Source organism: Hyla sarda, unplaced genomic scaffold (assembly GCF_029499605.1).
Source record: "Hyla sarda isolate aHylSar1 unplaced genomic scaffold, aHylSar1.hap1 scaffold_631, whole genome shotgun sequence".
Taxonomy (NCBI): Eukaryota; Metazoa; Chordata; class Amphibia; order Anura; family Hylidae; genus Hyla; species Hyla sarda.
This window is the reverse complement of record NW_026610646.1, coordinates 21,357-41,718: the sequence shown is the minus strand read 5'-3', so window position 1 is coordinate 41,718 and position 20,362 is coordinate 21,357. Positions and strand designations below refer to the sequence as shown.

At 46.0% G+C, this 20,362-nt stretch overlaps 9 non-coding genes across 9 annotated transcripts; all 9 read right to left on the bottom strand.

Moving 5' to 3' along the window:
- Nucleotides 1-261: 261 nt before the first annotated feature.
- Nucleotides 262-452, bottom strand: LOC130341998 (U2 spliceosomal RNA). The gene has a single exon (XR_008881740.1). It is a non-coding gene; the product is annotated as a U2 spliceosomal RNA (small nuclear RNA).
- A 2,087-nt stretch (nt 453-2,539) lies between these two features.
- On the bottom strand, nt 2,540-2,730 carry LOC130341997 (U2 spliceosomal RNA). The gene has a single exon (XR_008881739.1). It is a non-coding gene; the product is annotated as a U2 spliceosomal RNA (small nuclear RNA).
- Nucleotides 2,731-4,820: 2,090 nt separating this feature from the next.
- LOC130341996 (U2 spliceosomal RNA) lies at nt 4,821-5,011 on the bottom strand. Its single transcript, XR_008881738.1, has one exon. It is a non-coding gene; the product is annotated as a U2 spliceosomal RNA (small nuclear RNA).
- A 2,088-nt stretch (nt 5,012-7,099) lies between these two features.
- On the bottom strand, nt 7,100-7,290 carry LOC130341994 (U2 spliceosomal RNA). Its single transcript, XR_008881736.1, has one exon. It is a non-coding gene; the product is annotated as a U2 spliceosomal RNA (small nuclear RNA).
- Nucleotides 7,291-9,381: 2,091 nt separating this feature from the next.
- On the bottom strand, nt 9,382-9,572 carry LOC130341993 (U2 spliceosomal RNA). Its single transcript, XR_008881735.1, has one exon. It is a non-coding gene; the product is annotated as a U2 spliceosomal RNA (small nuclear RNA).
- A 2,089-nt stretch (nt 9,573-11,661) lies between these two features.
- Nucleotides 11,662-11,852, bottom strand: LOC130341992 (U2 spliceosomal RNA). The gene has a single exon (XR_008881734.1). It is a non-coding gene; the product is annotated as a U2 spliceosomal RNA (small nuclear RNA).
- Nucleotides 11,853-13,942: 2,090 nt separating this feature from the next.
- Nucleotides 13,943-14,133, bottom strand: LOC130341991 (U2 spliceosomal RNA). The gene has a single exon (XR_008881733.1). It is a non-coding gene; the product is annotated as a U2 spliceosomal RNA (small nuclear RNA).
- A 2,088-nt stretch (nt 14,134-16,221) lies between these two features.
- LOC130341990 (U2 spliceosomal RNA) lies at nt 16,222-16,412 on the bottom strand. Its single transcript, XR_008881732.1, has one exon. It is a non-coding gene; the product is annotated as a U2 spliceosomal RNA (small nuclear RNA).
- Nucleotides 16,413-18,494: 2,082 nt separating this feature from the next.
- On the bottom strand, nt 18,495-18,685 carry LOC130341989 (U2 spliceosomal RNA). The gene has a single exon (XR_008881731.1). It is a non-coding gene; the product is annotated as a U2 spliceosomal RNA (small nuclear RNA).
- Nucleotides 18,686-20,362: the final 1,677 nt, after the last annotated feature.

Genomic DNA, 20,362 nt, shown 5'->3' with positions numbered 1-20,362 from the left:
TCATGTCATGCCCTACCTGCACAGGTGTGCTGGCTACTCAAATGATCCAATTAAGGAGGCCATTTAGTCAGCAGCAGCAGAAGTCCTGTGCCTGGACGCTCCAACAGCGGCCAGACACAAGCAGAAGCAGCAGAAGCAGCAGCAGCAGCACCACCTTTTGTTTTTTGGCTGCAGCAGCAAGGCCCCACAGGGCTGGCTAGCTGGCTAGCCAGCAAGCAGGTAGCAATGAAAGTAGGAATCTTTCTTTTTAACCCTGTAAGGGGGTGGTGCACTGTACCCGAAGATACTGCCATATCGGGTCAATGCATAGGGCGACGGAAGCAAGCTTCGAAATCGGCCCCCGTTCTCAAAAATCCATTTAATATATGGTCCCCAGATAGGGGACGTATCAGATATTAAACTGATAAGAACAGATACTACACTTGATCTTAGCCAAAAGGCCGAGAAGCGATAACCGTGAAAGGGGCGGGCCCAACAAGGTCCCCTTCATGGGCACTATCACTGCTTGCTGTCAGGGAGGCTGCCAGACAATTTTCCATGCACACTCTGGGCTGGGGGGCAGTCAACCACCAGTACACACAGCAGAACCTAAACCCATACCATTATTGCTAAGCAGCAAGACAGGGGCCCATTGCACTCCCACGGGGCCTTTTTAAATGCAATCCATAACCCGGATTTGCCAGGAACCCTTCTTACTCCTCCTACTTGCATGTGACACTGGGCTTAGGATCTGCATAGGAAACACACACACAAGCACACACCTACCTTTGTTGCCTGCAGATGCCTCCTTGGCTGTCCCCAAACGGTATCAAACCAACACCCACGGGAAGCTGTAAGCATAGAGGACATGCCTGCACCCCATTGGACTTACCTGTGTGGGTTAAATCCGGGTTATTTGACAACCTATGGCGGTGATGGTTCTGCTCAGGCAGAGCAGTGCTGATGCTCCTCATAAAGCTGTCGCTGCTGTGAAGGTTCTAGGTGACATCACAAATCCCTATGGTTACATACACAACAAAGCTGGGTTGTTGTTGTTTACACTCTGCAAGGCCTGTGGAAGTGAGTGACATCATAGCACTGTAGTTCTGAGGGTTCTAGATGGATGCAACAATCTCCTGTTGCTTCTATGAAGGCCATAATAGACGACATCACCAAACAGCTCCATAGTCACATACACAGCAAAGGAGAGATGTTGTTTACACCTAGTGATGTCAGTGGTATTGAGTGACATCACAGCACAGTGCTAAGGCTCCTGGGCCTGGACACAGCAGCGGCTGCAATATCTCAACGGAGAATACGTTTATATATATGTGTGTGCGCGTATATATATATATATATATATATATATATATATATATATATATATATTTCTCCGCCGAAATCACTTTTAAACCCATTTCCACCTTTTTTTCCCTTCTCTTCCTCTTACTTTTTTTTCACGTTTTTTTACGTTTTTCTCCTTTTCGCCTCTTTTCTGGGCGTATTATTCTTCTTTTTCTTCTTTTTTTTTGTCTAATGCATACCCCATCAGTGCAGCAATGCTTATTCAATACCGCCAGCAGATGGAGACACTGGGGGATAATTTTCTAAGGATTTATACTGATTTTTCCTGTCTGAATTTGTCGCACAGAAAGTTGCAGGCCAAATATGTGTGACATTTCTGCGACTTTAGCTTCTAGAGCATTTTTACAACATTATACATAGGTGCTGAATACATAAAAAGCGACTGTTCAGCGACAGACAAGTCGCATCGGCTGAAAGTAGGCCAGAATGTCAGTCCATGTTGGAGCAGGTTTAGATACAGTCTAAAGTATAGATCTCAAAGTCTGTGCACAGAATTTAGCAAGGGCCTCGCACCTTCTGATGCATCAGGTAGGTGCACAATAGCATAGCCTAACCCTCTGTACTTTGGTCTATATTGATGCGGGACATAGACAGCCAGCTGATGACCAATCCATTAGTGCAATGGATGGCTGGAAGCATTTGTCTTTGCCTTTGCAATACCACAGAAGCAATGCATGGTCAATGTACAGCAATGACACACCTGTGTGAACAGCCAGGAGACCCCCCCCCCCCATGTTATGTTACATAGTTACATAGTTAGTACGGTCGAAAAAAGACATATGTCCATCACGTTCAACCAGGGAATTAAGGGGTAGGGGTGTGGCGCGATATTGGGGAAGGGATGAGATTTTATATTTCTTCATAAGCATTAATCTTATTTTGTCAATTAGGAACATTCAGCACCCACCCGCTATCAAGGCAGCTGCCTATCATGTCATGCCCTACCTGCACAGGTGTGCTGGCTACTCAAATGATCCAATTAAGGAGGCCATTTAGTCAGCAGCAGCAGAAGTCCTGTGCCTGGACGCTCCAACAGGGGCCAGACACAAGCAGAAGCAGAAGCAGCAGAAGCAGCAGCAGCACCACCTTTTGTTTTTTGGCTGCAGCAGCAGCAAGGCCCACAGGGCTGGCTAGCTGGCTAGCCAGCAAGCAGGTAGCAATGAAAGTAGGAATCTTTCTTTTTAACCCTGTAAGGGGGTGGTGCACTGTACCCGAAGATACTGCCATATCGGGTCAATGCATAGGGCGACGGAAGCAAGCTTCGAAATCGGCCCCCGTTCTCAAAAATCCATTTAATATATGGTCCCCAGATAGGGGACGTATCAGATATTAAACTGATAAGAACAGATACTACACTTGATCTTAGCCAAAAGGCCGAGAAGCGATAACCGTGAAAGGGGCGGGCCCAACAAGGTCCCCTTCATGGGCACTATCACTGCTTGCTGTCAGGGAGGCTGCCAGACAATTTTCCATGCACACTCTGGGCTGGGGGGCAGTCAACCACCAGTACACACAGCAGAACCTAAACCCATACCATTATTGCTAAGCAGCAAGACAGGGGCCCATTGCACTCCCACGGGGCCTTTTTAAATGCAATCCATAACCCGGATTTGCCAGGAACCCTTCTTACTCCTCCTACTTGCATGTGACACTGGGCTTAGGATCTGCATAGGAAACACACACACAAGCACACACCTACCTTTGTTGCCTGCAGATGCCTCCTTGGCTGTCCCCAAACGGTATCAAACCAACACCCACGGGAAGCTGTAAGCATAGAGGACATGCCTGCACCCCATTGGACTTACCTGTGTGGGTTAAATCCGGGTTATTTGACAACCTATGGCGGTGATGGTTCTGCTCAGGCAGAGCAGTGCTGATGCTCCTCATAAAGCTGTCGCTGCTGTGAAGGTTCTAGGTGACATCACAAATCCCTATGGTTACATACACAACAAAGCTGGGTTGTTGTTGTTTACACTCTGCAAGGCCTGTGGAAGTGAGTGACATCATAGCACTGTAGTTCTGAGGGTTCTAGATGGATGCAACAATCTCCTGTTGCTTCTATGAAGGCCATAATAGACGACATCACCAAACAGCTCCATAGTCACATACACAGCAAAGGAGAGATGTTGTTTACACCTAGTGATGTCAGTGGTATTGAGTGACATCACAGCACAGTGCTAAGGCTCCTGGGCCTGGACACAGCAGCGGCTGCAATATCTCAACGGAGAATACGTTTATATATATGTGTGTGTGTGCGCGTATATATATATATATATATATATATATATATATATATATATATATTTCTCCGCCGAAATCACTTTTAAACCCATTTCCACCTTTTTTTCCCTTCTCTTCCTCTTACTTTTTTTTCACGTTTTTTTACGTTTTTCTCCTTTTCGCCTCTTTTCTGGGCGTATTATTCTTCTTTTTCTTCTTTTTTTTTGTCTAATGCATACCCCATCAGTGCAGCAATGCTTATTCAATACCGCCAGCAGATGGAGACACTGGGGGATAATTTTCTAAGGATTTATACTGATTTTTCCTGTCTGAATTTGTCGCACAGAAAGTTGCAGGCCAAATATGTGTGACATTTCTGCGACTTTAGCTTCTAGAGCATTTTTACAACATTATACATAGGTGCTGAATACATAAAAAGCGACTGTTCAGCGACAGACAAGTCGCATCGGCTGAAAGTAGGCCAGAATGTCAGTCCATGTTGGAGCAGGTTTAGATACAGTCTAAAGTATAGATCTCAAAGTCTGTGCACAGAATTTAGCAAGGGCCTCGCACCTTCTGATGCATCAGGTAGGTGCACAATAGCATAGCCTAACCCTCTGTACTTTGGTCTATATTGATGCGGGACATAGACAGCCAGCTGATGACCAATCCATTAGTGCAATGGATGGCTGGAAGCATTTGTCTTTGCCTTTGCAATACCACAGAAGCAATGCATGGTCAATGTACAGCAATGACACACCTGTGTGAACAGCCAGGAGACCCCCCCCCCCCCATGTTATGTTACATAGTTACATAGTTAGTACGGTCGAAAAAAGACATATGTCCATCACGTTCAACCAGGGAATTAAGGGGTAGGGGTGTGGCGCGATATTGGGGAAGGGATGAGATTTTATATTTCTTCATAAGCATTAATCTTATTTTGTCAATTAGGAACATTCAGCACCCACCCGCTATCAAGGCAGCTGCCTATCATGTCATGCCCTACCTGCACAGGTGTGCTGGCTACTCAAATGATCCAATTAAGGAGGCCATTTAGTCAGCAGCAGCAGAAGTCCTGTGCCTGGACGCTCCAACAGGGGCCAGACACAAGCAGAAGCAGAAGCAGCAGAAGCAGCAGCAGCACCACCTTTTGTTTTTTGGCTGCAGCAGCAGCAAGGCCCACAGGGCTGGCTAGCTGGCTAGCCAGCAAGCAGGTAGCAATGAAAGTAGGAATCTTTCTTTTTAACCCTGTAAGGGGGTGGTGCACTGTACCCGAAGATACTGCCATATCGGGTCAATGCATAGGGCGACGGAAGCAAGCTTCGAAATCGGCCCCCGTTCTCAAAAATCCATTTAATATATGGTCCCCAGATAGGGGACGTATCAGATATTAAACTGATAAGAACAGATACTACACTTGATCTTAGCCAAAAGGCCGAGAAGCGATAACCGTGAAAGGGGCGGGCCCAACAAGGTCCCCTTCATGGGCACTATCACTGCTTGCTGTCAGGGAGGCTGCCAGACAATTTTCCATGCACACTCTGGGCTGGGGGGCAGTCAACCACCAGTACACACAGCAGAACCTAAACCCATACCATTATTGCTAAGCAGCAAGACAGGGGCCCATTGCACTCCCACGGGGCCTTTTTAAATGCAATCCATAACCCGGATTTGCCAGGAACCCTTCTTACTCCTCCTACTTGCATGTGACACTGGGCTTAGGATCTGCATAGGAAACACACACACAAGCACACACCTACCTTTGTTGCCTGCAGATGCCTCCTTGGCTGTCCCCAAACGGTATCAAACCAACACCCACGGGAAGCTGTAAGCATAGAGGACATGCCTGCACCCCATTGGACTTACCTGTGTGGGTTAAATCCGGGTTATTTGACAACCTATGGCGGTGATGGTTCTGCTCAGGCAGAGCAGTGCTGATGCTCCTCATAAAGCTGTCGCTGCTGTGAAGGTTCTAGGTGACATCACAAATCCCTATGGTTACATACACAACAAAGCTGGGTTGTTGTTGTTTACACTCTGCAAGGCCTGTGGAAGTGAGTGACATCATAGCACTGTAGTTCTGAGGGTTCTAGATGGATGCAACAATCTCCTGTTGCTTCTATGAAGGCCATAATAGACGACATCACCAAACAGCTCCATAGTCACATACACAGCAAAGGAGAGATGTTGTTTACACCTAGTGATGTCAGTGGTATTGAGTGACATCACAGCACAGTGCTAAGGCTCCTGGGCCTGGACACAGCAGCGGCTGCAATATCTCAACGGAGAATACGTTTATATATATGTGTGTGTGTGCGCGTATATATATATATATATATATATATATATATATATATATATATTTCTCCGCCGAAATCACTTTTAAACCCATTTCCACCTTTTTTTCCCTTCTCTTCCTCTTACTTTTTTTTCACGTTTTTTTACGTTTTTCTCCTTTTCGCCTCTTTTCTGGGCGTATTATTCTTCTTTTTCTTCTTTTTTTTTGTCTAATGCATACCCCATCAGTGCAGCAATGCTTATTCAATACCGCCAGCAGATGGAGACACTGGGGGATAATTTTCTAAGGATTTATACTGATTTTTCCTGTCTGAATTTGTCGCACAGAAAGTTGCAGGCCAAATATGTGTGACATTTCTGCGACTTTAGCTTCTAGAGCATTTTTACAACATTATACATAGGTGCTGAATACATAAAAAGCGACTGTTCAGCGACAGACAAGTCGCATCGGCTGAAAGTAGGCCAGAATGTCAGTCCATGTTGGAGCAGGTTTAGATACAGTCTAAAGTATAGATCTCAAAGTCTGTGCACAGAATTTAGCAAGGGCCTCGCACCTTCTGATGCATCAGGTAGGTGCACAATAGCATAGCCTAACCCTCTGTACTTTGGTCTATATTGATGCGGGACATAGACAGCCAGCTGATGACCAATCCATTAGTGCAATGGATGGCTGGAAGCATTTGTCTTTGCCTTTGCAATACCACAGAAGCAATGCATGGTCAATGTACAGCAATGACACACCTGTGTGAACAGCCAGGAGACCCCCCCCCCCCCATGTTATGTTACATAGTTACATAGTTAGTACGGTCGAAAAAAGACATATGTCCATCACGTTCAACCAGGGAATTAAGGGGTAGGGGTGTGGCGCGATATTGGGGAAGGGATGAGATTTTATATTTCTTCATAAGCATTAATCTTATTTTGTCAATTAGGAACATTCAGCACCCACCCGCTATCAAGGCAGCTGCCTATCATGTCATGCCCTACCTGCACAGGTGTGCTGGCTACTCAAATGATCCAATTAAGGAGGCCATTTAGTCAGCAGCAGCAGAAGTCCTGTGCCTGGACGCTCCAACAGGGGCCAGACACAAGCAGAAGCAGAAGCAGCAGAAGCAGCAGCAGCACCACCTTTTGTTTTTTGGCTGCAGCAGCAGCAAGGCCCACAGGGCTGGCTAGCTGGCTAGCCAGCAAGCAGGTAGCAATGAAAGTAGGAATCTTTCTTTTTAACCCTGTAAGGGGGTGGTGCACTGTACCCGAAGATACTGCCATATCGGGTCAATGCATAGGGCGACGGAAGCAAGCTTCGAAATCGGCCCCCGTTCTCAAAAATCCATTTAATATATGGTCCCCAGATAGGGGACGTATCAGATATTAAACTGATAAGAACAGATACTACACTTGATCTTAGCCAAAAGGCCGAGAAGCGATAACCGTGAAAGGGGCGGGCCCAACAAGGTCCCCTTCATGGGCACTATCACTGCTTGCTGTCAGGGAGGCTGCCAGACAATTTTCCATGCACACTCTGGGCTGGGGGGCAGTCAACCACCAGTACACACAGCAGAACCTAAACCCATACCATTATTGCTAAGCAGCAAGACAGGGGCCCATTGCACTCCCACGGGGCCTTTTTAAATGCAATCCATAACCCGGATTTGCCAGGAACCCTTCTTACTCCTCCTACTTGCATGTGACACTGGGCTTAGGATCTGCATAGGAAACACACACACAAGCACACACCTACCTTTGTTGCCTGCAGATGCCTCCTTGGCTGTCCCCAAACGGTATCAAACCAACACCCACGGGAAGCTGTAAGCATAGAGGACATGCCTGCACCCCATTGGACTTACCTGTGTGGGTTAAATCCGGGTTATTTGACAACCTATGGCGGTGATGGTTCTGCTCAGGCAGAGCAGTGCTGATGCTCCTCATAAAGCTGTCGCTGCTGTGAAGGTTCTAGGTGACATCACAAATCCCTATGGTTACATACACAACAAAGCTGGGTTGTTGTTGTTTACACTCTGCAAGGCCTGTGGAAGTGAGTGACATCATAGCACTGTAGTTCTGAGGGTTCTAGATGGATGCAACAATCTCCTGTTGCTTCTATGAAGGCCATAATAGACGACATCACCAAACAGCTCCATAGTCACATACACAGCAAAGGAGAGATGTTGTTTACACCTAGTGATGTCAGTGGTATTGAGTGACATCACAGCACAGTGCTAAGGCTCCTGGGCCTGGACACAGCAGCGGCTGCAATATCTCAACGGAGAATACGTTTATATATATGTGTGTGTGTGCGCGTATATATATATATATATATATATATATATATATATATATATATATATTTCTCCGCCGAAATCACTTTTAAACCCATTTCCACCTTTTTTTCCCTTCTCTTCCTCTTACTTTTTTTTCACGTTTTTTTACGTTTTTCTCCTTTTCGCCTCTTTTCTGGGCGTATTATTCTTCTTTTTCTTCTTTTTTTTTGTCTAATGCATACCCCATCAGTGCAGCAATGCTTATTCAATACCGCCAGCAGATGGAGACACTGGGGGATAATTTTCTAAGGATTTATACTGATTTTTCCTGTCTGAATTTGTCGCACAGAAAGTTGCAGGCCAAATATGTGTGACATTTCTGCGACTTTAGCTTCTAGAGCATTTTTACAACATTATACATAGGTGCTGAATACATAAAAAGCGACTGTTCAGCGACAGACAAGTCGCATCGGCTGAAAGTAGGCCAGAATGTCAGTCCATGTTGGAGCAGGTTTAGATACAGTCTAAAGTATAGATCTCAAAGTCTGTGCACAGAATTTAGCAAGGGCCTCGCACCTTCTGATGCATCAGGTAGGTGCACAATAGCATAGCCTAACCCTCTGTACTTTGGTCTATATTGATGCGGGACATAGACAGCCAGCTGATGACCAATCCATTAGTGCAATGGATGGCTGGAAGCATTTGTCTTTGCCTTTGCAATACCACAGAAGCAATGCATGGTCAATGTACAGCAATGACACACCTGTGTGAACAGCCAGGAGACCCCCCCCCCCCATGTTATGTTACATAGTTACATAGTTAGTACGGTCGAAAAAAGACATATGTCCATCACGTTCAACCAGGGAATTAAGGGGTAGGGGTGTGGCGCGATATTGGGGAAGGGATGAGATTTTATATTTCTTCATAAGCATTAATCTTATTTTGTCAATTAGGAACATTCAGCACCCACCCGCTATCAAGGCAGCTGCCTATCATGTCATGCCCTACCTGCACAGGTGTGCTGGCTACTCAAATGATCCAATTAAGGAGGCCATTTAGTCAGCAGCAGCAGAAGTCCTGTGCCTGGACGCTCCAACAGGGGCCAGACACAAGCAGAAGCAGAAGCAGCAGAAGCAGCAGCAGCACCACCTTTTGTTTTTTGGCTGCAGCAGCAGCAAGGCCCACAGGGCTGGCTAGCTGGCTAGCCAGCAAGCAGGTAGCAATGAAAGTAGGAATCTTTCTTTTTAACCCTGTAAGGGGGTGGTGCACTGTACCCGAAGATACTGCCATATCGGGTCAATGCATAGGGCGACGGAAGCAAGCTTCGAAATCGGCCCCCGTTCTCAAAAATCCATTTAATATATGGTCCCCAGATAGGGGACGTATCAGATATTAAACTGATAAGAACAGATACTACACTTGATCTTAGCCAAAAGGCCGAGAAGCGATAACCGTGAAAGGGGCGGGCCCAACAAGGTCCCCTTCATGGGCACTATCACTGCTTGCTGTCAGGGAGGCTGCCAGACAATTTTCCATGCACACTCTGGGCTGGGGGGCAGTCAACCACCAGTACACACAGCAGAACCTAAACCCATACCATTATTGCTAAGCAGCAAGACAGGGGCCCATTGCACTCCCACGGGGCCTTTTTAAATGCAATCCATAACCCGGATTTGCCAGGAACCCTTCTTACTCCTCCTACTTGCATGTGACACTGGGCTTAGGATCTGCATAGGAAACACACACACAAGCACACACCTACCTTTGTTGCCTGCAGATGCCTCCTTGGCTGTCCCCAAACGGTATCAAACCAACACCCACGGGAAGCTGTAAGCATAGAGGACATGCCTGCACCCCATTGGACTTACCTGTGTGGGTTAAATCCGGGTTATTTGACAACCTATGGCGGTGATGGTTCTGCTCAGGCAGAGCAGTGCTGATGCTCCTCATAAAGCTGTCGCTGCTGTGAAGGTTCTAGGTGACATCACAAATCCCTATGGTTACATACACAACAAAGCTGGGTTGTTGTTGTTTACACTCTGCAAGGCCTGTGGAAGTGAGTGACATCATAGCACTGTAGTTCTGAGGGTTCTAGATGGATGCAACAATCTCCTGTTGCTTCTATGAAGGCCATAATAGACGACATCACCAAACAGCTCCATAGTCACATACACAGCAAAGGAGAGATGTTGTTTACACCTAGTGATGTCAGTGGTATTGAGTGACATCACAGCACAGTGCTAAGGCTCCTGGGCCTGGACACAGCAGCGGCTGCAATATCTCAACGGAGAATACGTTTATATATATGTGTGTGTGTGCGCGTATATATATATATATATATATATATATATATATATATATATATATTTCTCCGCCGAAATCACTTTTAAACCCATTTCCACCTTTTTTTCCCTTCTCTTCCTCTTACTTTTTTTTCACGTTTTTTTACGTTTTTCTCCTTTTCGCCTCTTTTCTGGGCGTATTATTCTTCTTTTTCTTCTTTTTTTTTGTCTAATGCATACCCCATCAGTGCAGCAATGCTTATTCAATACCGCCAGCAGATGGAGACACTGGGGGATAATTTTCTAAGGATTTATACTGATTTTTCCTGTCTGAATTTGTCGCACAGAAAGTTGCAGGCCAAATATGTGTGACATTTCTGCGACTTTAGCTTCTAGAGCATTTTTACAACATTATACATAGGTGCTGAATACATAAAAAGCGACTGTTCAGCGACAGACAAGTCGCATCGGCTGAAAGTAGGCCAGAATGTCAGTCCATGTTGGAGCAGGTTTAGATACAGTCTAAAGTATAGATCTCAAAGTCTGTGCACAGAATTTAGCAAGGGCCTCGCACCTTCTGATGCATCAGGTAGGTGCACAATAGCATAGCCTAACCCTCTGTACTTTGGTCTATATTGATGCGGGACATAGACAGCCAGCTGATGACCAATCCATTAGTGCAATGGATGGCTGGAAGCATTTGTCTTTGCCTTTGCAATACCACAGAAGCAATGCATGGTCAATGTACAGCAATGACACACCTGTGTGAACAGCCAGGAGACCCCCCCCCCCCATGTTATGTTACATAGTTACATAGTTAGTACGGTCGAAAAAAGACATATGTCCATCACGTTCAACCAGGGAATTAAGGGGTAGGGGTGTGGCGCGATATTGGGGAAGGGATGAGATTTTATATTTCTTCATAAGCATTAATCTTATTTTGTCAATTAGGAACATTCAGCACCCACCCGCTATCAAGGCAGCTGCCTATCATGTCATGCCCTACCTGCACAGGTGTGCTGGCTACTCAAATGATCCAATTAAGGAGGCCATTTAGTCAGCAGCAGCAGAAGTCCTGTGCCTGGACGCTCCAACAGGGGCCAGACACAAGCAGAAGCAGAAGCAGCAGAAGCAGCAGCAGCACCACCTTTTGTTTTTTGGCTGCAGCAGCAGCAAGGCCCACAGGGCTGGCTAGCTGGCTAGCCAGCAAGCAGGTAGCAATGAAAGTAGGAATCTTTCTTTTTAACCCTGTAAGGGGGTGGTGCACTGTACCCGAAGATACTGCCATATCGGGTCAATGCATAGGGCGACGGAAGCAAGCTTCGAAATCGGCCCCCGTTCTCAAAAATCCATTTAATATATGGTCCCCAGATAGGGGACGTATCAGATATTAAACTGATAAGAACAGATACTACACTTGATCTTAGCCAAAAGGCCGAGAAGCGATAACCGTGAAAGGGGCGGGCCCAACAAGGTCCCCTTCATGGGCACTATCACTGCTTGCTGTCAGGGAGGCTGCCAGACAATTTTCCATGCACACTCTGGGCTGGGGGGCAGTCAACCACCAGTACACACAGCAGAACCTAAACCCATACCATTATTGCTAAGCAGCAAGACAGGGGCCCATTGCACTCCCACGGGGCCTTTTTAAATGCAATCCATAACCCGGATTTGCCAGGAACCCTTCTTACTCCTCCTACTTGCATGTGACACTGGGCTTAGGATCTGCATAGGAAACACACACACAAGCACACACCTACCTTTGTTGCCTGCAGATGCCTCCTTGGCTGTCCCCAAACGGTATCAAACCAACACCCACGGGAAGCTGTAAGCATAGAGGACATGCCTGCACCCCATTGGACTTACCTGTGTGGGTTAAATCCGGGTTATTTGACAACCTATGGCGGTGATGGTTCTGCTCAGGCAGAGCAGTGCTGATGCTCCTCATAAAGCTGTCGCTGCTGTGAAGGTTCTAGGTGACATCACAAATCCCTATGGTTACATACACAACAAAGCTGGGTTGTTGTTGTTTACACTCTGCAAGGCCTGTGGAAGTGAGTGACATCATAGCACTGTAGTTCTGAGGGTTCTAGATGGATGCAACAATCTCCTGTTGCTTCTATGAAGGCCATAATAGACGACATCACCAAACAGCTCCATAGTCACATACACAGCAAAGGAGAGATGTTGTTTACACCTAGTGATGTCAGTGGTATTGAGTGACATCACAGCACAGTGCTAAGGCTCCTGGGCCTGGACACAGCAGCGGCTGCAATATCTCAACGGAGAATACGTTTATATATATGTGTGTGTGTGCGCGTATATATATATATATATATATATATATATATATATATATATATATTTCTCCGCCGAAATCACTTTTAAACCCATTTCCACCTTTTTTTCCCTTCTCTTCCTCTTACTTTTTTTTCACGTTTTTTTACGTTTTTCTCCTTTTCGCCTCTTTTCTGGGCGTATTATTCTTCTTTTTCTTCTTTTTTTTTGTCTAATGCATACCCCATCAGTGCAGCAATGCTTATTCAATACCGCCAGCAGATGGAGACACTGGGGGATAATTTTCTAAGGATTTATACTGATTTTTCCTGTCTGAATTTGTCGCACAGAAAGTTGCAGGCCAAATATGTGTGACATTTCTGCGACTTTAGCTTCTAGAGCATTTTTACAACATTATACATAGGTGCTGAATACATAAAAAGCGACTGTTCAGCGACAGACAAGTCGCATCGGCTGAAAGTAGGCCAGAATGTCAGTCCATGTTGGAGCAGGTTTAGATACAGTCTAAAGTATAGATCTCAAAGTCTGTGCACAGAATTTAGCAAGGGCCTCGCACCTTCTGATGCATCAGGTAGGTGCACAATAGCATAGCCTAACCCTCTGTACTTTGGTCTATATTGATGCGGGACATAGACAGCCAGCTGATGACCAATCCATTAGTGCAATGGATGGCTGGAAGCATTTGTCTTTGCCTTTGCAATACCACAGAAGCAATGCATGGTCAATGTACAGCAATGACACACCTGTGTGAACAGCCAGGAGACCCCCCCCCCCCCATGTTATGTTACATAGTTACATAGTTAGTACGGTCGAAAAAAGACATATGTCCATCACGTTCAACCAGGGAATTAAGGGGTAGGGGTGTGGCGCGATATTGGGGAAGGGATGAGATTTTATATTTCTTCATAAGCATTAATCTTATTTTGTCAATTAGGAACATTCAGCACCCACCCGCTATCAAGGCAGCTGCCTATCATGTCATGCCCTACCTGCACAGGTGTGCTGGCTACTCAAATGATCCAATTAAGGAGGCCATTTAGTCAGCAGCAGCAGAAGTCCTGTGCCTGGACGCTCCAACAGGGGCCAGACACAAGCAGAAGCAGAAGCAGCAGAAGCAGCAGCAGCACCACCTTTTGTTTTTTGGCTGCAGCAGCAGCAAGGCCCACAGGGCTGGCTAGCTGGCTAGCCAGCAAGCAGGTAGCAATGAAAGTAGGAATCTTTCTTTTTAACCCTGTAAGGGGGTGGTGCACTGTACCCGAAGATACTGCCATATCGGGTCAATGCATAGGGCGACGGAAGCAAGCTTCGAAATCGGCCCCCGTTCTCAAAAATCCATTTAATATATGGTCCCCAGATAGGGGACGTATCAGATATTAAACTGATAAGAACAGATACTACACTTGATCTTAGCCAAAAGGCCGAGAAGCGATAACCGTGAAAGGGGCGGGCCCAACAAGGTCCCCTTCATGGGCACTATCACTGCTTGCTGTCAGGGAGGCTGCCAGACAATTTTCCATGCACACTCTGGGCTGGGGGGCAGTCAACCACCAGTACACACAGCAGAACCTAAACCCATACCATTATTGCTAAGCAGCAAGACAGGGGCCCATTGCACTCCCACGGGGCCTTTTTAAATGCAATCCATAACCCGGATTTGCCAGGAACCCTTCTTACTCCTCCTACTTGCATGTGACACTGGGCTTAGGATCTGCATAGGAAACACACACACAAGCACACACCTACCTTTGTTGCCTGCAGATGCCTCCTTGGCTGTCCCCAAACGGTATCAAACCAACACCCACGGGAAGCTGTAAGCATAGAGGACATGCCTGCACCCCATTGGACTTACCTGTGTGGGTTAAATCCGGGTTATTTGACAACCTATGGCGGTGATGGTTCTGCTCAGGCAGAGCTGTGCTGATGCTCCTCATAAAGCTGTCGCTGCTGTGAAGGTTCTAGGTGACATCACAAATCCCTATGGTTACATACACAACAAAGCTGGGTTGTTGTTGTTTACACTCTGCAAGGCCTGTGGAAGTGAGTGACATCATAGCACTGTAGTTCTGAGGGTTCTAGATGGATGCAACAATCTCCTGTTGCTTCTATGAAGGCCATAATAGACGACATCACCAAACAGCTCCATAGTCACATACACAGCAAAGGAGAGATGTTGTTTACACCTAGTGATGTCAGTGGTATTGAGTGACATCACAGCACAGTGCTAAGGCTCCTGGGCCTGGACACAGCAGCGGCTGCAATATCTCAACGGAGAATACGTTTATATATATGTGTGTGTGTGCGCGTATATATATATATATATATATATATATATATATATATATATATTTCTCCGCCGAAATCACTTTTAAACCCATTTCCACCTTTTTTTCCCTTCTCTTCCTCTTACTTTTTTTTCACGTTTTTTTACGTTTTTCTCCTTTTCGCCTCTTTTCTGGGCGTATTATTCTTCTTTTTCTTCTTTTTTTTTGTCTAATGCATACCCCATCAGTGCAGCAATGCTTATTCAATACCGCCAGCAGATGGAGACACTGGGGGATAATTTTCTAAGGATTTATACTGATTTTTCCTGTCTGAATTTGTCGCACAGAAAGTTGCAGGCCAAATATGTGTGACATTTCTGCGACTTTAGCTTCTAGAGCATTTTTACAACATTATACATAGGTGCTGAATACATAAAAAGCGACTGTTCAGCGACAGACAAGTCGCATCGGCTGAAAGTAGGCCAGAATGTCAGTCCATGTTGGAGCAGGTTTAGATACAGTCTAAAGTATAGATCTCAAAGTCTGTGCACAGAATTTAGCAAGGGCCTCGCACCTTCTGATGCATCAGGTAGGTGCACAATAGCATAGCCTAACCCTCTGTACTTTGGTCTATATTGATGCGGGACATAGACAGCCAGCTGATGACCAATCCATTAGTGCAATGGATGGCTGGAAGCATTTGTCTTTGCCTTTGCAATACCACAGAAGCAATGCATGGTCAATGTACAGCAATGACACACCTGTGTGAACAGCCAGGAGACCCCCCCCCCCCCATGTTATGTTACATAGTTACATAGTTAGTACGGTCGAAAAAAGACATATGTCCATCACGTTCAACCAGGGAATTAAGGGGTAGGGGTGTGGCGCGATATTGGGGAAGGGATGAGATTTTATATTTCTTCATAAGCATTAATCTTATTTTGTCAATTAGGAACATTCAGCACCCACCCGCTATCAAGGCAGCTGCCTATCATGTCATGCCCTACCTGCACAGGTGTGCTGGCTACTCAAATGATCCAATTAAGGAGGCCATTTAGTCAGCAGCAGCAGAAGTCCTGTGCCTGGACGCTCCAACAGGGGCCAGACACAAGCAGAAGCAGAAGCAGCAGAAGCAGCAGCAGCACCACCTTTTGTTTTTTGGCTGCAGCAGCAGCAAGGCCCACAGGGCTGGCTAGCTGGCTAGCCAGCAAGCAGGTAGCAATGAAAGTAGGAATCTTTCTTTTTAACCCTGTAAGGGGGTGGTGCACTGTACCCGAAGATACTGCCATATCGGGTCAATGCATAGGGCGACGGAAGCAAGCTTCGAAATCGGCCCCCGTTCTCAAAAATCCATTTAATATATGGTCCCCAGATAGGGGACGTATCAGATATTAAACTGATAAGAACAGATACTACACTTGATCTTAGCCAAAAGGCCGAGAAGCGATAACCGTGAAAGGGGCGGGCCCAACAAGGTCCCCTTCATGGGCACTATCACTGCTTGCTGTCAGGGAGGCTGCCAGACAATTTTCCATGCACACTCTGGGCTGGGGGGCAGTCAACCACCAGTACACACAGCAGAACCTAAACCCATACCATTATTGCTAAGCAGCAAGACAGGGGCCCATTGCACTCCCACGGGGCCTTTTTAAATGCAATCCATAACCCGGATTTGCCAGGAACCCTTCTTACTCCTCCTACTTGCATGTGACACTGGGCTTAGGATCTGCATAGGAAACACACACACAAGCACACACCTACCTTTGTTGCCTGCAGATGCCTCCTTGGCTGTCCCCAAACGGTATCAAACCAACACCCACGGGAAGCTGTAAGCATAGAGGACATGCCTGCACCCCATTGGACTTACCTGTGTGGGTTAAATCCGGGTTATTTGACAACCTATGGCGGTGATGGTTCTGCTCAGGCAGAGCAGTGCTGATGCTCCTCATAAAGCTGTCGCTGCTGTGAAGGTTCTAGGTGACATCACAAATCCCTATGGTTACATACACAACAAAGCTGGGTTGTTGTTGTTTACACTCTGCAAGGCCTGTGGAAGTGAGTGACATCATAGCACTGTAGTTCTGAGGGTTCTAGATGGATGCAACAATCTCCTGTTGCTTCTATGAAGGCCATAATAGACGACATCACCAAACAGCTCCATAGTCACATACACAGCAAAGGAGAGATGTTGTTTACACCTAGTGATGTCAGTGGTATTGAGTGACATCACAGCACAGTGCTAAGGCTCCTGGGCCTGGACACAGCAGCGGCTGCAATATCTCAACGGAGAATACGTTTATATATATGTGTGTGTGTGCGCGTATATATATATATATATATATATATATATATATATATTTCTCCGCCGAAATCACTTTTAAACCCATTTCCACCTTTTTTTCCCTTCTCTTCCTCTTACTTTTTTTTCACGTTTTTTTACGTTTTTCTCCTTTTCGCCTCTTTTCTGGGCGTATTATTCTTCTTTTTCTTCTTTTTTTTTGTCTAATGCATACCCCATCAGTGCAGCAATGCTTATTCAATACCGCCAGCAGATGGAGACACTGGGGGATAATTTTCTAAGGATTTATACTGATTTTTCCTGTCTGAATTTGTCGCACAGAAAGTTGCAGGCCAAATATGTGTGACATTTCTGCGACTTTAGCTTCTAGAGCATTTTTACAACATTATACATAGGTGCTGAATACATAAAAAGCGACTGTTCAGCGACAGACAAGTCGCATCGGCTGAAAGTAGGCCAGAATGTCAGTCCATGTTGGAGCAGGTTTAGATACAGTCTAAAGTATAGATCTCAAAGTCTGTGCACAGAATTTAGCAAGGGCCTCGCACCTTCTGATGCATCAGGTAGGTGCACAATAGCATAGCCTAACCCTCTGTACTTTGGTCTATATTGATGCGGGACATAGACAGCCAGCTGATGACCAATCCATTAGTGCAATGGATGGCTGGAAGCATTTGTCTTTGCCTTTGCAATACCACAGAAGCAATGCATGGTCAATGTACAGCAATGACACACCTGTGTGAACAGCCAGGAGACCCCCCCCCCCCCATGTTATGTTACATAGTTACATAGTTAGTACGGTCGAAAAAAGACATATGTCCATCACGTTCAACCAGGGAATTAAGGGGTAGGGGTGTGGCGCGATATTGGGGAAGGGATGAGATTTTATATTTCTTCATAAGCATTAATCTTATTTTGTCAATTAGGAACATTCAGCACCCACCCGCTATCAAGGCAGCTGCCTATCATGTCATGCCCTACCTGCACAGGTGTGCTGGCTACTCAAATGATCCAATTAAGGAGGCCATTTAGTCAGCAGCAGCAGAAGTCCTGTGCCTGGACGCTCCAACAGGGGCCAGACACAAGCAGAAGCAGAAGCAGCAGAAGCAGCAGCAGCACCACCTTTTGTTTTTTGGCTGCAGCAGCAGCAAGGCCCACAGGGCTGGCTAGCTGGCTAGCCAGCAAGCAGGTAGCAATGAAAGTAGGAATCTTTCTTTTTAACCCTGTAAGGGGGTGGTGCACTGTACCCGAAGATACTGCCATATCGGGTCAATGCATAGGGCGACGGAAGCAAGCTTCGAAATCGGCCCCCGTTCTCAAAAATCCATTTAATATATGGTCCCCAGATAGGGGACGTATCAGATATTAAACTGATAAGAACAGATACTACACTTGATCTTAGCCAAAAGGCCGAGAAGCGATAACCGTGAAAGGGGCGGGCCCAACAAGGTCCCCTTCATGGGCACTATCACTGCTTGCTGTCAGGGAGGCTGCCAGACAATTTTCCATGCACACTCTGGGCTGGGGGGCAGTCAACCACCAGTACACACAGCAGAACCTAAACCCATACCATTATTGCTAAGCAGCAAGACAGGGGCCCATTGCACTCCCACGGGGCCTTTTTAAATGCAATCCATAACCCGGATTTGCCAGGAACCCTTCTTACTCCTCCTACTTGCATGTGACACTGGGCTTAGGATCTGCATAGGAAACACACACACAAGCACACACCTACCTTTGTTGCCTGCAGATGCCTCCTTGGCTGTCCCCAAACGGTATCAAACCAACACCCACGGGAAGCTGTAAGCATAGAGGACATGCCTGCACCCCATTGGACTTACCTGTGTGGGTTAAATCCGGGTTATTTGACAACCTATGGCGGTGATGGTTCTGCTCAGGCAGAGCAGTGCTGATGCTCCTCATAAAGCTGTCGCTGCTGTGAAGGTTCTAGGTGACATCACAAATCCCTATGGTTACATACACAACAAAGCTGGGTTGTTGTTGTTTACACTCTGCAAGGCCTGTGGAAGTGAGTGACATCATAGCACTGTAGTTCTGAGGGTTCTAGATGGATGCAACAATCTCCTGTTGCTTCTATGAAGGCCATAATAGACGACATCACCAAACAGCTCCATAGTCACATACACAGCAAAGGAGAGATGTTGTTTACACCTAGTGATGTCAGTGGTATTGAGTGACATCACAGCACAGTGCTAAGGCTCCTGGGCCTGGACACAGCAGCGGCTGCAATATCTCAACGGAGAATACGTTTATATATATGTGTGTGTGTGCGCGTATATATATATATATATATATATATATATATATATATATATATTTCTCCGCCGAAATCACTTTTAAACCCATTTCCACCTTTTTTTCCCTTCTCTTCCTCTTACTTTTTTTTCACGTTTTTTTACGTTTTTCTCCTTTTCGCCTCTTTTCTGGGCGTATTATTCTTCTTTTTCTTCTTTTTTTTTGTCTAATGCATACCCCATCAGTGCAGCAATGCTTATTCAATACCGCCAGCAGATGGAGACACTGGGGGATAATTTTCTAAGGATTTATACTGATTTTTCCTGTCTGAATTTGTCGCACAGAAAGTTGCAGGCCAAATATGTGTGACATTTCTGCGACTTTAGCTTCTAGAGCATTTTTACAACATTATACATAGGTGCTGAATACATAAAAAGCGACTGTTCAGCGACAGACAAGTCGCATCGGCTGAAAGTAGGCCAGAATGTCAGTCCATGTTGGAGCAGGTTTAGATACAGTCTAAAGCATAGATCTCAAAGTCTGTGCACAGAATTTAGCAAGGGCCTCGCACCTTCTGATGCATCAGGTAGGTGCACAATAGCATAGCCTAACCCTCTGTACTTTGGTCTATATTGATGCGGGACATAGACAGCCAGCTGATGACCAATCCATTAGTGCAATGGATGGCTGGAAGCATTTGTCTTTGCCTTTGCAATACCACAGAAGCAATGCATGGTCAATGTACAGCAATGACACACCTGTGTGAACAGCCAGGAGACCCCCCCCCCCCCATGTTATGTTACATAGTTACATAGTTAGTACGGTCGAAAAAAGACATATGTC